General features: G+C 43.3%; 1 protein-coding gene across 4 annotated transcripts in view; it reads right to left on the bottom strand.

The window, feature by feature from the left end:
• The window catches only part of PCOLCE2 (procollagen C-endopeptidase enhancer 2), a 46,545-nt gene that overhangs the window by 9,298 nt on the left and 22,315 nt on the right, over positions 1 to 14,932 (bottom strand). The gene's annotated exons all lie outside the window — the stretch shown is intronic.

The following is a 14,932-nucleotide window of genomic DNA, read 5'->3' as shown; positions in this document are numbered from 1 at the left end:
AAACCAGGAAGTTTTTATAACATGCATAGTACAAAATGACTAAATACTTAGCAGTGGATCTCAAAGCAGGCAAGTATCATTATCCCCATTTTACAAACAGGGAAACTGAGTTGGGTGATCACAGAGGTGATTAAAGTTGCCCAAGGTCACCTAGCAGGCCAGTGGCACTGGCAGAAATAGAACCCAGGTCTGAGTCACAGCCCTGCGCTCTAGCCACCAGGCCATAGTGCTCTGAAGAGCTACAGTATTATTTTCAGTAGGTGACAGTAATTTTCATTGTTATGGGAGACTCTTTCAGGAGATTCACTCAAGCAAAATTTAACTGGAAACATAAATATAAAAGCAGTTTAATATATCAGTCACTGATCGAAAGTTAGGCCTGATCCTGCAAAGATTTATGCACGTGTTACTTTATGCACATGACTAGTGCCATTCCCTTCACACTGACACTCTGCTAACAAATATTCTGAAGATAGTATTGGGGGTAGCCGTGTTAGTCTGTATCCACAAAAACAACAAGGAGTCCGGTGGCACCTTAAAGACTAACAGATTTATTTGAGCATAAGCTTTTGTGGGTAAAAACCCCACTTCTTCAGATGCATGGAGTGAAAATTACAGATGCAGACATAAATATACTGACAAATGAGGAGAAGAGAGTTACCTCACAAGTGGAGAACCAGTGTTGACAGGGCCAATTCAATCAGGGTGGATGTAGTCCACTCCCAACAATAGATGAGGAGGTGTCAATTCCAGGAGAGGCAAAGCTGCTTCTGTAATGAACCAGCCACTCCCAGTCCCTATTCTGAAGATAGGCTTCAGAGGGACTACTCTTGAGCATAATGTTAAGCATGTGTATAAGGGATACCTTAATAGGGGCCTTACACCCATGCAGCACCACTGGTTTCAAGGGGGCTGCTTAGGATGGGGAGAAGAATAAATCAAGGCTAAATGCAACTCATTTTTTGGTGGTGTTTGCTCACATTTCAGATACTCATGCTTGGATCGGAGATAAGTTCATCACCCAGCTCTTTCTGTTTTATCATACAATTAATCATAAATCCCATATTTCTAAAACTAATCTCAAAATGAGTGTTGTTAAATTCAGCTTTGACTTCACAGCAGCACCATGGAAAAAGAGCAATAATGACGAATGAAAAGGAGGGAAACTTATTTCAAAAGTCCTTGGTAACTGGCTAATATGGGAAAAAGTCTTTTTTTCAAACTCAAATGAAGAATCTACTCATTTTTGAAAGGATGGAGAAATTGAATTCAATACTGGATTCTGAAACTCCTGGAAAAATAAAATAGTAAGTAAAGGAAAAGTTCAGGTATTATTGCCTTCTATGGGTTTAGCTTTTTTTCAATAATTGGGTATATACCCCCAAATCTCAGCACAGCCGACTGCATTTTGTTGTGGTGTTTAAATGTAATGTATAAATTTAATACATATGATTGCAGATACCTCCATTAAATAGTTGCCATTTCATCAGTGGTGTCTGTATAGCACCTACCAGAATGGGGCCCCAATGCTGATTACCTCAGGGTACTACTGTAATTCCATCAGAGCATCTGTGACTGTTTTTTGCTGCCAGGGCATATCCTGTAGTGTACTGGGTGGCAGCAGTGCCTTCTCCTTTCCCCCCTCCTACCTTCTTTTGCACTTTTTGGAGACATTCATTTGATTTTCATTAATAATTGTTAATGTGCATTTTACATACAAAAGAAGGGTCACAAGGGAAGAGTAGGAATGGGAAACAAAATAGAAACAAAAAGAAAAATATTCTTGTGGGATGACGAAGATAAGAAATGGACTTGAAAAGTAAATCTTACAAAATTATTCTGCCTGCCTCCCTACCACTCACAACAAATCTGATAGATGTTTCGTTTTTTTAAGCCTTAAGTGGCCGTTCTTAATATTCCTAATTAGACCCTTAAAATAAAACCTGTGAGTATCTCCATTTCACAAGTATATGACTTCAGTTAATTGTGGGTTTAAGACACACACTAAGACATACACACACACTCACTTTCTGGTTATTTGGAATTCTGCATCTAAGAGCTGATTCTGGCGTTGCACAGAATTTGTTCTTTTGCCACAAAGTTGGCACAGAGCAGTGGAATTACAAGAACCCTGAGTATTCACTATGTAAAAGCTATGCTCTGATTGCAAAACACTAGGAGTAAAAATAACCATCTGAGGGATATTTGACCTATCTCTGCACATCACATCATCTTCTCATTTGAATTATATTAATACTGCACAGGTGATACCAGTTACTTATAATAAGATTACACTGCTGGTTAGCAGGAGAAGAATCTTTTCCATTGTATTAGCTTAACTGCCTAGGGACACTGTTGCTATTGTTTGTACTAGACTTTGCTACTTACTGGGAACACACTGTTTACAAAAAAATTATGATTACTGAAAAAGATCCTACTAAATTGCAGGTTTTCAGTATAATCTCAATTTATAGTATCAGGTTTCAGAGTAACAGCCATGTTAGTCTGTATTCGCAAAAAGAAAAGGAGTACTTGTGGCACCTTAGAGACTAACCAATTTATTTGAGCATAAGCTTTCGTGAGCTACAGCTCACTTCATTGGATGCATACTGTGGAAAATACAGAAGATGTTCTTATACATACAAACCATGAAAAAATGGGTGTTTACCACTACAAAAGGCTTTCTCTCCCCCCAACCCCACTCTCCCGCTGGTAACAGCTTATCTAAAGTGTGTGCGGGGGGGGAGAAAACCTGGATTTGTGCTGGAAATGGCCCAACTTGATTATCATACACATTGTAAGGAGAGTGATCACTTTAGATAAGCTATTACCAGCAGGAGAGTGGGGTTGGGGGGAGAGAAAACCTTTTGTAGTGGTAAACACCCATTTTTTCATGGTTTGTATGTATAAGAACATCTTTTGTATTTTCCACAGTATGCATCCGATGAAGTGAGCTGTAGCTCACGAAAGCTTATGCTCAAATAAATTGGTTAGTCTCTAAGGTGCCACAAGTACAATTTATAGTATGGTATAGTGATTTGTAAGACATAATCAGGTGCAAGGTTATAGTGGATTGCTCACCTAGAGTGCAATATAAGATAGAAAGTAAAATGTCTGCAAACACGTGAGGAGTTCATGGATCCAATACTAATGTACTCCTGAAGTGCATCAGTTCTGTTAGTGGTTTTACGTTATTTGTAACAATTGGTTAATGAGCTCTGCCTCATGTAATTATTGAAGGCAGCTTCAAAATGTAACCCTCTTTCATAAAGCTAATATTTTCATTACTGTCCTTTGAGTCTATTCATTTCCTGCACCCTCACTGCTCCACAGCACCTGGCTTTTCAACAGAGGAGCAGGGGATATAGTACATTAATGTTATAAATGTGTCCATCAGAAACACCAGTACAGGGCAACCTTACAAAATTCTATTTTCCTACTGTCCAGTGTGAATAAATTACTGTAGTTCAGTTCTGCAGAGTCAATCCCGCATCCCTGAAGTCAATGGGAGAACTGCCATTGACTTCAATAGGTGCAGGATCAGCCCATCGTAGGCTCTTCGCTTTACTGAAGCACTGATGTAATTTATGCATGGACTCTAATCTCATCTTTTGACTTGTCCTAAGTTTTTAATGCATATATTCTCTCTAGCACGAGGCTTGTGTCTTACATTAGTTATTTTGCCATTTAAAATGAAGAGATGGAATACTGGAATAGCTTACCTTGAACTATGTTTTAATACAGAATAGATATATGGTTATGAAGAACCATCTAATTTTGGCCTTTAAGATATTATGATAAGCACCATAAAATGTACTATAAACTTGCTTATGGTAAACTCCAGAAGATATAGCATGCACTGGACTATCTTACCAAATCTGAACACTGACTTAGACTGCAACCAGCAACTTTGGAGCCTGCCTTCAAAATGCATGATGCTACTGATCAGAAGCATAAGAACATAAGAATGGCCCTCCTAGGTCAGACCAAAGGTCCATCTAGCCCAGTATCCTGTCTTCTGACAGTGGCCTGTGCCAGGTGCCCCAGAGGGAATGAAGAGACCAGGTAATCATCACGTGATCCATCCCCTGTCGCTCATTCCCAGCTTCTGGCAAACAGAGGCTAGGGATGCCATTGATGGATCTATCCTCCATGAATTTATCTAGTTCTTTTTTGAACCCTGTTATGGTCTTGGCCTTCACAACATCCTCTGGCAAGGAGTTCCACAGGTTGACTGTGCGTTGTATGAAGAAATACTTCCTTTTATTTGTTTTAAACCTGCTGCCTATTAATTTCATTTGGTGACCCCTAGTTCTTGTGTTATGAGAAGTAGTAAACAACATTTCCTTATCTACTTTCTTTACACCAGTTATGATTTTATAGACCTCAATCATATCTCCCCTTAGCCATCTCTCTTCCAAGCTGAAAAGTCCCAGTCTTATTAATCTCCCCTCATATGGAAGCCATTCCAAACCCCTAATCATTTTTGTTGCTCTTTTCTGAGCCATTTCCAATTCCAATATATCTTTTTAGAGATGGGGCGACCACATCTGTACACAGTATTCAAGATGTGGGCGTACCATGGATTTATATAGAGGCAACATGATATTTTCTGTCCTATTAACTATCCCTTTCTTAATTATTCCCAGCATTCTGTTTGCTTTTTTGACTGCCACTGCACATTGAGTGGATGTTTTCAGAGAAGAGGAGGTTACTCACTCTGTGCAGTAACTGACGTTCTTCGAGCTGAGTGTCCCTGTGGGTGCTCCACTTCAGGTCAAGGTGCGTCCCAGTGCCTTCGATCGGAGATTTCTACAGCAGTAGCCCTACGAGCTGCACATGTGCTGTGCCTGCCTCTCAAGCTGTCAGTGTTTAAACAGCACGTGCACAGCCCGGGCTTCTCAGTTCCTTCTCTACAACGGAGTGCGTTATGAATTCCAAAGTACAGGGGTGGAGGGCGGGTAGTGGAGCACCCACAGGGACACTCATCTCAAAGAACGTCAGTTACTGCACAGGGTGTGTAACTTCCTCTTCTTCTTCGAGTGTGGGTGCTCCACCTCAGGTGACTGAAAAGCAGTATCCCTTAGGATGGCTGGGACTTCGGATGAGGCAAGAAGGCTGTTGACAAGACAGCTCTACCCAATCTGGTGTCGGACGCTGCAGTGTGGATGAAAGCGTAGTGATTAGCAAAGGTAAGGTTCGATGCCCAGGTAGCTGCCTTGCATATGTCAGACAGTGGGACATTACGGAGAAAGGCCGTGGAGGTGGAGACAGCTCTGGTAGAGTGTGTCCTAATTGATGTAGGAGGTTGTATTTGCCTGAGTTGGTAACAAAGGCGTATGCAGTCAGCAATCCATTGGGAAAGTCTCTGTGTAGAGATAGCATTTCCCTGTGGGCGCTGAGTAGTAGAGACAAAAAGTCTGGGGGTTTTCTAAACGGTTTTGTTCTATCCAGGTAAAAGGATAATGCTCTGCGAACATCAAGAGTGTGCATTGCTGTTTCAAAGGCGTTAGCGTGAGGTTTTGGGGAAAATGTTGGGAGGTGTATAGGTTCATTGAGGTGAAAGGAAGAGTGTATCTTAGGTAAGAACTTTGGATGCGTGTGGCGTGTGACCTTATCATCCGTGCCGGCTCCAGCGTTTTTGCCGCCCCAAGCAGCAAAAAAAACAAAACAAAAAACCTTGCTGCTGAACACAGAGGCAGAGTGATGGTGCAGCTGCCGAAGAAGAGTTGCGTCCCCACCGCCGAATTTCCGCCAAGCGCGCTGTGATGGAGCGGCCGCCGAATTCCCACTACCACTGAGGACGGATTGCCACCCCAGAGCCCGACCTCCTTCCACACCATTTACATTTGCCGCCCCAGGCACCTGCTTGGTGTGCTGGTGCCTGGAGCCGGCCCTGCTTATCGCAGAAGAACGGGGTATACGGAGGGTCTGCCATAAGCGCCCCCATTTCTCCTACTCGTGTGGCAGATGTGATTGCTATGAGGAAGGGAGCAGGTAGCCATCAGTTCAAAGGGTTTAGCCATCAGGGCTTTGAGGACAAGGTGTAAATCCCAAGGTGCGCAGGCGGTTTCACGTCTGAGTATAACGTCTGGATACCCTTCAGGAACCTTTTGGTGATTGGATGGGCAAAGACCGTAACATTGTCAATCTTATGGTGGAAGGCGATGATTGCCATGAGGTGGAGCTCGAGTGAGCTCGTAGAAAGGCCAGATGTTTTAAGGTGTAACAGGTAATCCAGTATCAGTAGGAGTGAAGCAGAAACTGGAGAGGTCTGTTTGTCAGCGCACCAAGATGTGAACCATTTCCATTTATGCAGGTAGGTAGTGCATGTGTTGTATGTTCTGCTGTGTAGCAAGACAGAGCATACTTGGTCCGAACATGTTAACTCCGCATTAGAGAACCATTGATCAGCCAAGTCCTCAGGTGGAGACGTACATCGGGGTAAAATAGTTGTCCCCAGCATTGTGATAAGAGGTTGCTGAGTGGGGGAAAGGGAATGGGTGGTTTGACTGACATGCGCAGGAGGAAGGGGTACCACGGTTGTATGAGAATGATGTTGGCTCTGTCTGTTCGTATCTTCTGAATTACTCTGTGCAATAGAGGCATTGGCGGTAACGCATACATAAGAGTTTCAGACAATGGGAGCATAAAGGCGTCTCCCCGTGAGTGTTTCCCCAGGTCTGTTCTGGAGCAGAATGTCGGGCATTTTTTGTTTGTTGCTGTGGCAAATACATCCAGTTGGGGATAACCCCAGGTCTGGGAAATGTTGGAAAGAATGGTGTCGTTGAGTTCCCACTCATGCTGTATGGGGAACGATCGGCTGAGCTAGTCTGCGGTGGTATTCTGAGAACCTGGCAGGTATGAGGCGGAAATATGGATATTGTGTTGAAGGCATCAGTTCCAAAGTTTTACCACCTCTGTGTGACTGGGCTCCCCCCCTGTCTGTTGACATAAAACATGCATGCAATGTTGTCAGTCATGATTCAAATTTGGTGGTTTTGGATGATGGGAGGAAATGGAGGCAGGCATTGTGTACGGCCCGGAGCTTTAGCAAATTTATGTGAAGCTTGGTTTCCGAAGCGGCCCAGAGACCCTGAGTGGTGAGGTGGCCGATGTGTGCTCCCTGAGGAATGCATCTGTGGCGATGGTAATTGAAGGGGGATCTTGTCAGAAGTGAATCCTGGTGCAGAGGTTGATGGGAGAGGTCCACCACAGAAGTGAGTCCTTGACTTTCTGGGGCATAGTTAGTAAATTGTTTAGCCTGTGCTTGTTTGGTTTGTATACCATGGCTAGCCAATCCTGAAGGCATTGCATGTACAGGCAAGCATTTGCGACAACAAATGTGTAAGCAGCCATATGTCCTAAGAGCTGTAGGGAGTCTCAGACTGTAGTCTGTGGACTGGCACGTATCTGGGTAATAAGGTTGCCCAATGTGTGGAATCTGTCCTGGGGGAGAGATGCAAGACCGATGGTGGAATTGAGGTGGGCACCGATGAAGTTGATTTGTTGGGTAGGTTTTGCTTATTTGCAGGCCCAAGGTGCGGAAGCAGTGAAGGGTTGCAAGAGTTGCGTGGTTCGCTTCTAACTGAGTGGGAGACTTGAGGAGACAATCGTCCAGGTAAGGAAATACGAGGATTCCTTTTTTCCTGAGATATGCTATTACAACTGCTAGCACCTTGGAGAAGACACGTGGTGTGGTGGAGAGGCCAAATGGGAGGACTCTATATTGGTAGTGTTGCGCTCCCAAAGCAAACCTGAGGAAACGTCGATGGGCAGAGTAGATAGAGACATGGAAATATGCGTCTTGGAGGTCGAGGGTTGAAAACCAATCTCTTGCTCCAGCGTCGGAATTATCATTGGGAGAGTAACCATCCAGAATTTCTGTTTCTTGACGAACTTGTTCCAACGTCGAAGATTGAGGATAGGGCGCCAACCGCCGTTTTTCTTTTCCATCAAGAAGTAGTGGGAGTAAAACCCTTTCCCTCTGTGTTGAGGAAGTACCTCCTCTATTGTTCCGAGATGTATGAGGTGTTGTACTTCCTGACAGAGCAACTGTTCGTGAGAGGGGTCCCTGAAGAGGGACAGGGTGGGAGGGTGGGCGGGAGGTAAGGAGAGGAAGGGGATGGCATAACCCAATCTGATAATTTCCAGGACCCATCTGTCCATAGTGATGGTTTTCCAGTCGGCCAGGAACAGACACAAACGGTATCCAAAGAAATGGTTGGTTGGAGTTGGCGGTGGAGAGGGTGCAAGGTTTTCTATACTCTCGACCAAGACTTCAAATTTGTTTATTTGGGTTAGGAGGGTAGGTCGCTATTGTTTGCGGAGGGCAACGTCGTTGGTTCCTGGGCCTATGTCATTGTTGTTGTTGCATATCATCTTGTCTTAAAGGTGTATGTTGCACAAAGGTATGGTAACGCGATCGTTGGTATGGCTGATATCTATATTGTCTCTTCTTTGAGGCAGGTGTTTGGATGCCTAAGGATCAGAGTGTGGCACATGAGTCCTTCATGGAGTGAAGGACCTCACTAGTCATAGAGGCGAAGAGCTTGTCTCCATCGAAGGGGAAATCTTCATCCATATTCTGTATCTCCTTCAGAAAGGAGGAAGAAGCAAACCATTAGGCCCGCCGCATGACGATGGCCGTGGCTGTGGATCTGGCCACTGTGTCTGCAGCATTGAGGGTGGCTTGAAGAGCTGTGCAGGAGATCAACTGGCCCTCAGACACCACTGATTTAAATTGTTGTAGTTTATCCTCCGACACATCCTCAATAAATTGCATTACCTTAGCACCATTTTTGTGGTCATATTTTGCTAAGAGCGCTGGATAGTTCGCTACTCTAAATTGCAAAGTGGAAGAAGAACACACTTTGTGGCCGAAGGAGTCCAGTCTCTTGTTATCTTTGTCCAATGGAGTGGACCAGAAGTGTTGGTATTTGTTTTTCTGATTGGCCGCATCGACCACTAGCAAATTAGGTGAGGGGTGCGTAAATAGAAACTCAGAACCCTTAGATGGGACAAAGTATTTGCAGTCCAGTCTCTTGCTAATGGGTGTTATTGTGGCTGGGGTCTGCCACATAGTTTTAGCAGGTTCCATAATGGCCCCATTAATTGGTAGGGCTATTTTGGAGGAGGTCATAGCTTGCAGGATGTCGGTAAGCTCGTGCTGTGTTTCAGGTACCTCCTCCAGGGTAATCTTGAGCTCTTCTGCTACTCTCTGAAACAATTCTTGAAAGCGAGCGAGCTCATCAGTAGTGGGAGCTGGTGGGGGTACCATGGCATCTTGTGGTGTTATCGCTGTAGAGGTGGTGTGCGGGACAGTGTCCTCTGTAGGGGTGGCAGCCACTTCAGGTCTTATTTGGATTTCAGTGTAAGCCGGCAGTGGGGAGGGTCTGACAGCTTTCCTCCAGGCAGCCTGCGGAACACCTGAGTGTGGTGTGGTATAGGTCCATGGATCCCAGTGTGGTCGTTGCCCCGGGGGGGGGGCATAAGTGGTCCCATCCAGGGTTTGTTGTACCAGTGTGGATAGCCATGAGGATATGGAGATTGTGCTGTAATGCGTCTCCCAATTGTAGGTAACTGAATCTGGGGAGAGTATTGAGAGGAAAACATCTGGGCATCATCTTCCTCTTCCTCCTCCTCCTCTCCCACACTTCATTGGAGGGGCTTGAAGTGGTAGGGGAGTACTGAAGGTAGGGTGCTAAAGGTCTCTGTGAGAGACTGGTGCCGAGAAGAGGAGAGTCAGGAGCATGGGACACCCTTAATTCCTCTGGCTGTAAAAACTGCGGTGGAGCTGACTGACCAGGAGTTGATGCCGGTGTAGTTGATGGAGGCAGAGTCTGCTGGGGCATCTCCTGATGCACCGAAGGGTGTCCCGGGGGTGCAAGCTGGCTCCGTAGAGTAGGTGCCCTTGAGGCAGGCACTGCAAAGGAGGCTGGAGGCTTGGTGCCGAGAGCGGCAGCTGCAAAAGCAGCACCACAAGATCAAAGGATGGTGCCGCAGCCACCTCTTGTATTCTCAGCACCGTAGCAGCTCTCGGCACCGTACTGACAGAGGTGGCGGTAGAAGAGTTGAAAGAGGTGGGCAACTGAAAGCCCTGAGCCTCGGCACCATGTAGTGAGGCAGCCGACTCACGGTCGGTGCCTGAGGTGCCTGCCACGTGAAAGGTACTGAGCCATGGAGCGAGAATTACCAGAGACAGGAGAGCTGCTTTTAACTTTTTCCCTGAGGAACAGCTCCTGAGGGGGAGGAAGCTGGCCATTTTTTTGCCTTTGCTTTGCCTCTGGAGGGTGTCACAGAGGTTTGCTGGCCAGGGTCAGATGCAGGTCTGAGACAGTTTTCCAGGAGCAGCATTTTAAGTCTGAGCTCCCTGTCCTTGAGGGTCCGCGCTTTCAATTTGGTACAGTGGACTCATTTTGGGGTACATGAGACTCCCCCAAACAGCGTACACACTGTGAATGCCCATCCAAGATGGGGATGGCATCATTACAGGAGGCACATCTCGTGAAGCCTGGGCATGTCCGTAACCATGGAGGTTTTTGGTTTTTTTTTAAAGTGTAACAGTTAATGTAACTTATCTAAATAGTAACTCTAACGACTAAAAACTATCTAACTAAACTGAGAAACAAACTAACTAGCTAATCTCAAAGAGCACTGCTGAACTCCGTCTCTTGCCGGGGACAGTAGAGAAGGAACTGAGGAGCCTGGGCTGTGCATCCACTGTTCAAACACTGACAACTCGAGGCACAGTGCGGGCACAGCCCCCAGGGGTACTGCTGTAGAAATCTCCAATCAAAGGCGCTGGGACGCACCTTGACCTGAAGTGGAGCACCCATAGGGACATCTCTCGAAGAACAACTATCCACAATGACTCCAAGATCTCTTTCTTGAGTGGTAACAGCTAATTTAGACCCCCATCATTTTATATGTATAGTTGGGATTATGCTTTCCAATGGGCATTACTTTGCATTTATCAACATTAAATTTCATCTTCCATTTTGTTGCCCAGTCACACAGTTTTGAGAGATCCTTTTGTAGCTCTTCGCAGTCTGCCTGGGTCTTAACTATCTTTAGTAATTTTGTATCATCTGCACATTTTGCCACCTCACTGTTTACCAGATCCTTTATGAATATGTTGAATAGGACTGGTCCCTGGGGGGCACCACTATATACCTCTCTCCATTCTTCGAACTGACTATGTATACCTATCCTTTGTTTCCTATCTTTTAACCAGTTACCAATCCATGAGAGAACCTTCTCTCTTATCCTGTGGCAGCTGATCTCAGTATACATAAAAACTAGGGCTGTCAATTAATCACAGTTAACTCACACGATTAACTCAAAAAAATTTATCTCAATTTAAAAAATGTATTGTGATTAATCACACTTATAACAATAGAATACCAATTGAAATTTTTAAAATATTTTGGATGTTTTTCTACATTTTTAATATTGGTTTCAATTATGACACAGAATACAAAGTGCATAGTGCTCACTTTATATTATTATTTTTTATTAAAAATATATGCACTGTAAAAATGAAACAAAAGAAATAGTATTTTTCAGTTCATCTCATACAAGTACTGAAGTGCAATCTCTTTATCATGAAAGTGTAACTTACAAATGCAGATTTTTTTGGTTACATAACTGCATTCAAAAACTAAACAGTGTAAAACCTTAAAACCCACTCAGTCCTACTTCTTATTCTCCCAATCGCTAAGACAAACAAGTTTGTTTACATTGATGGGAGATACTGCTGCCTGCTTCTTGTTTACACTGTAACCTGAAAGTGAAAACAGGTGTTTGCATGGCACTTCTGTAGCTGGTGTTGCAAGGTATTTACATGCCAGATATGCTAAATATTCATATGCCCCTTCTATGCTTCGACCACCAATCCAGAGGACATGCTTCCATGCTGATGATGCTCATTAAAAAAATAATGCATCAATTAAATTTGTAACTATACTCCTTGAGAGAATTGTATGTCTCCTGCTCTGTTTTACCCGCATTCTGCATATATTTAATCTTACAGCAGTCTCGGATGATGACCCAGCACATGTTAATTTTAAGAACACTTTCACAGCAGATTTGACAAAATGCAAAGATGGTACCGATGTGAGATTTCTAAAAATAGCTACAGCACTCGACCCAAGGTTTAAGAATCTGAAGTGCTGTCCAAAATCTGAGATGGATGAGGTATGGAGCATGCTTTTAGAAGTCTTAAAAGAGCAACTCTCTGATTCAGAAACTACAGAACTCAAACCACCAAAAAAGAAAAATCAACCTTCTGCTGGTGGCATCTGACTCAGATGATGAAAATGAACATGCATCAGTCCGTACTGCTTTGGATTGTTATTGAGCAGAACCCATCATCATCATGGACGCATGTCCTCTGGAATGGTGGTTGAAGCATGAAGGGATATATGAATATTTAGCGCATCTGGCACGTAAATATCTTGCAATGCCAGCTACAACAGTGCCATGTGAATGCCTTGTGACGGAGTACTCCATATGATGTTATGAAAATATGCTAATAAGTATCAATATAATGTAACTGGAATATGCTTCATGCAAAAGGTCTCTTGTAAGGTATCATTACAAAGTTCATAATCTATTGAGTGTGTTCATCCTATTTGTATAAATGTATCATTCTTGTATCTGAAACTAGAAATATGAAATCTAACTCTGAGGTCCTATTGTAATTATGCAAAGTGTGGGCCATTAATGGTGGCTTGGAATCTTGATGGCTCCCATTAACCAGGACAATTAGTTGTAAATGGCTCTGTTTACTTGTAAGTCTTCCTGTATACCTGTGTGCTGGCAAGTGGGTAATGAAGTCTTACAGTGACATGTGATCATGTCACCTGAACTGGAATCCACCTTTAACCTGGTGCTTTTCCATTTAGAACGAGGGGTGGATACCCAGCGAGGGACAAAGGATTCCCGCCTTGTGCAAAAGATATATAAGGGGGTGAAGCAGAACTAAGGGGTCTGCAGTCATGAAAAATCCCCTAGCTACCATCTGAGCTGGAACAAGGACTGTACCAGGGGAAAGGATTGGGCCCAGATAGGAAGGCATCCAGTCTGTGAAAGAAGCTTATTGAAACATCTCTGAGGGTGAGATTTTATCTGTATTCAGTTTTCTTACTGTATTAGGCTTAGACTTGCATGTTTTATTTTATTTTCCTTGGTAATTCACTTTGTTCTGTCTGTTATTACTTGGAACCTCTTAAGTTGTTCTTTTTGTATTTAATAAAATCACTTTTTACTTATTAATTAACCCAGAGTATGTATTAATAACTGGGGGGGAAAAACAACTGTGCATATCTCTCTATCAGTGTTATAGAGGGCGAACAATTTATGAGTTTACCCTGTATAAGCTTTATATAAAATGGATTTATTTGGGGTTTGGACCGCATTGGGAGCTGGGTATCTGAGTACTGGAGAGACAGGAGCACTTCTTAAGCTGTTTTCAGTTAAGCCTGCAGCTTGTGGGGGACATGGTTCAGAGTTGGATCTGTGTTTGCAGCAGGCAAGCATGTCTGGCTCAAACAAGGCAAGATACTGAAGTCCCAAGCTGGCAGGGAAAAGGGGCTCAGAGGTAGGTAGTCTAGGCACATCAGGTGGCAGTCCCAAAGGGGTTTCTGTGATCCAACCCGTCACACGCCTGTTCTTACTTTCAGGTGACATTGTAAACAAGAAGCAGGCAGCATTATCTCCTGCAAATTGTAACCAACTTTGTTCATCTGAGTGATTGGCTGACCAAGAGGTAGGAGTGAGTGGACTTGTAGGCTCTAAAGTTTTACATTGTTTTATTTTTGAATGCAGTATTTTTTGGAAATCATTCTACATTTGTAAGTTCAACTTTCATGATAAAGAGATTGCACTACATTACTTGTTTGAGGTGAATTGAAAAATACAATTTTTTTTGGTTTTTACAGTGCAAATATTTATAATAAAAAAAAATATAAAGTGAGCACTGTGCACTTTGTATTCTGTGTTGTAATTGAAATTAATATATTTGAAAATGTAGTAAACATCCAAAAATATTTAAAATAAATGGTATTCTATTGTTTAACAGCGTGATTAATCGCGGTTAATTTTTTTAATTGCTTGACAGCCGTAATAAGAACATGTCTAAACAAGCATTTGTTGAATCCATCATGGACCAGACTGCCTCTTGTCTGGGGTTAGGTCCACTTATTTAAGAAAATGCTTCACCATCAGAAAACCAACACATTCCATTTATTAGAAAACTCGCCTTTATATGGGGATACTTTTCCTGAAACATTTTGCACTTTTATAGCACTAGTCACTAAGGCCCCTCAAAGCACTTACAAATATTAATGGAAACTCACACTGCCCTGTAAGGTAGATACTGTGCCACTTGATAGATAGATAGATAAAAAGAGTAATGAAGGGTTAAGAGGAGGACTATATTAATTTTCACTGAGGTGAACAGGGGTTGGATCAGGCCCCAAGTAATGAGGTCAAGGACACAGCAATGACTGAGGCACAAATACAAAGCAAGATTATTAACCCTCAGTCCCCTGCTCTAATTGCTACCAAGTTCTTCACATTTATTTATAGCATAAAAACATTGTCACTGAGCAACTGCAAAGCAACAATACGTTTTTGTCTTCACGTAAAGTTATAAGATGTAACTTGCAGGTACAGAGCAGTATCATTATGAAAACCAGGGAAACTTTCTGCTGCCCAACTATAGCCAAACCTGATCCCTTTGAACCACCTGAGCAACATGAAGGGTTTGGATATTAATGGAGAACTTGGGCCAGCATGTGCAAAGCTCTTTGTTAACAACATCAGGCACTTTTTATAGTACTACTGTTTTTAGCTATGCTACAATGATGGACCTTTGACCATATGGCTGAAAAATGTCTTTATTCTCAGAAAGTTGTAAATTAAAGCC

This window comes from Natator depressus, chromosome 9 (assembly GCF_965152275.1).
Source record: "Natator depressus isolate rNatDep1 chromosome 9, rNatDep2.hap1, whole genome shotgun sequence".
Taxonomy (NCBI): domain Eukaryota; kingdom Metazoa; phylum Chordata; order Testudines; family Cheloniidae; genus Natator; species Natator depressus.
Note: the sequence above shows the minus strand (reverse complement) of the source record. Positions and strands in the feature narration are given on the sequence as shown.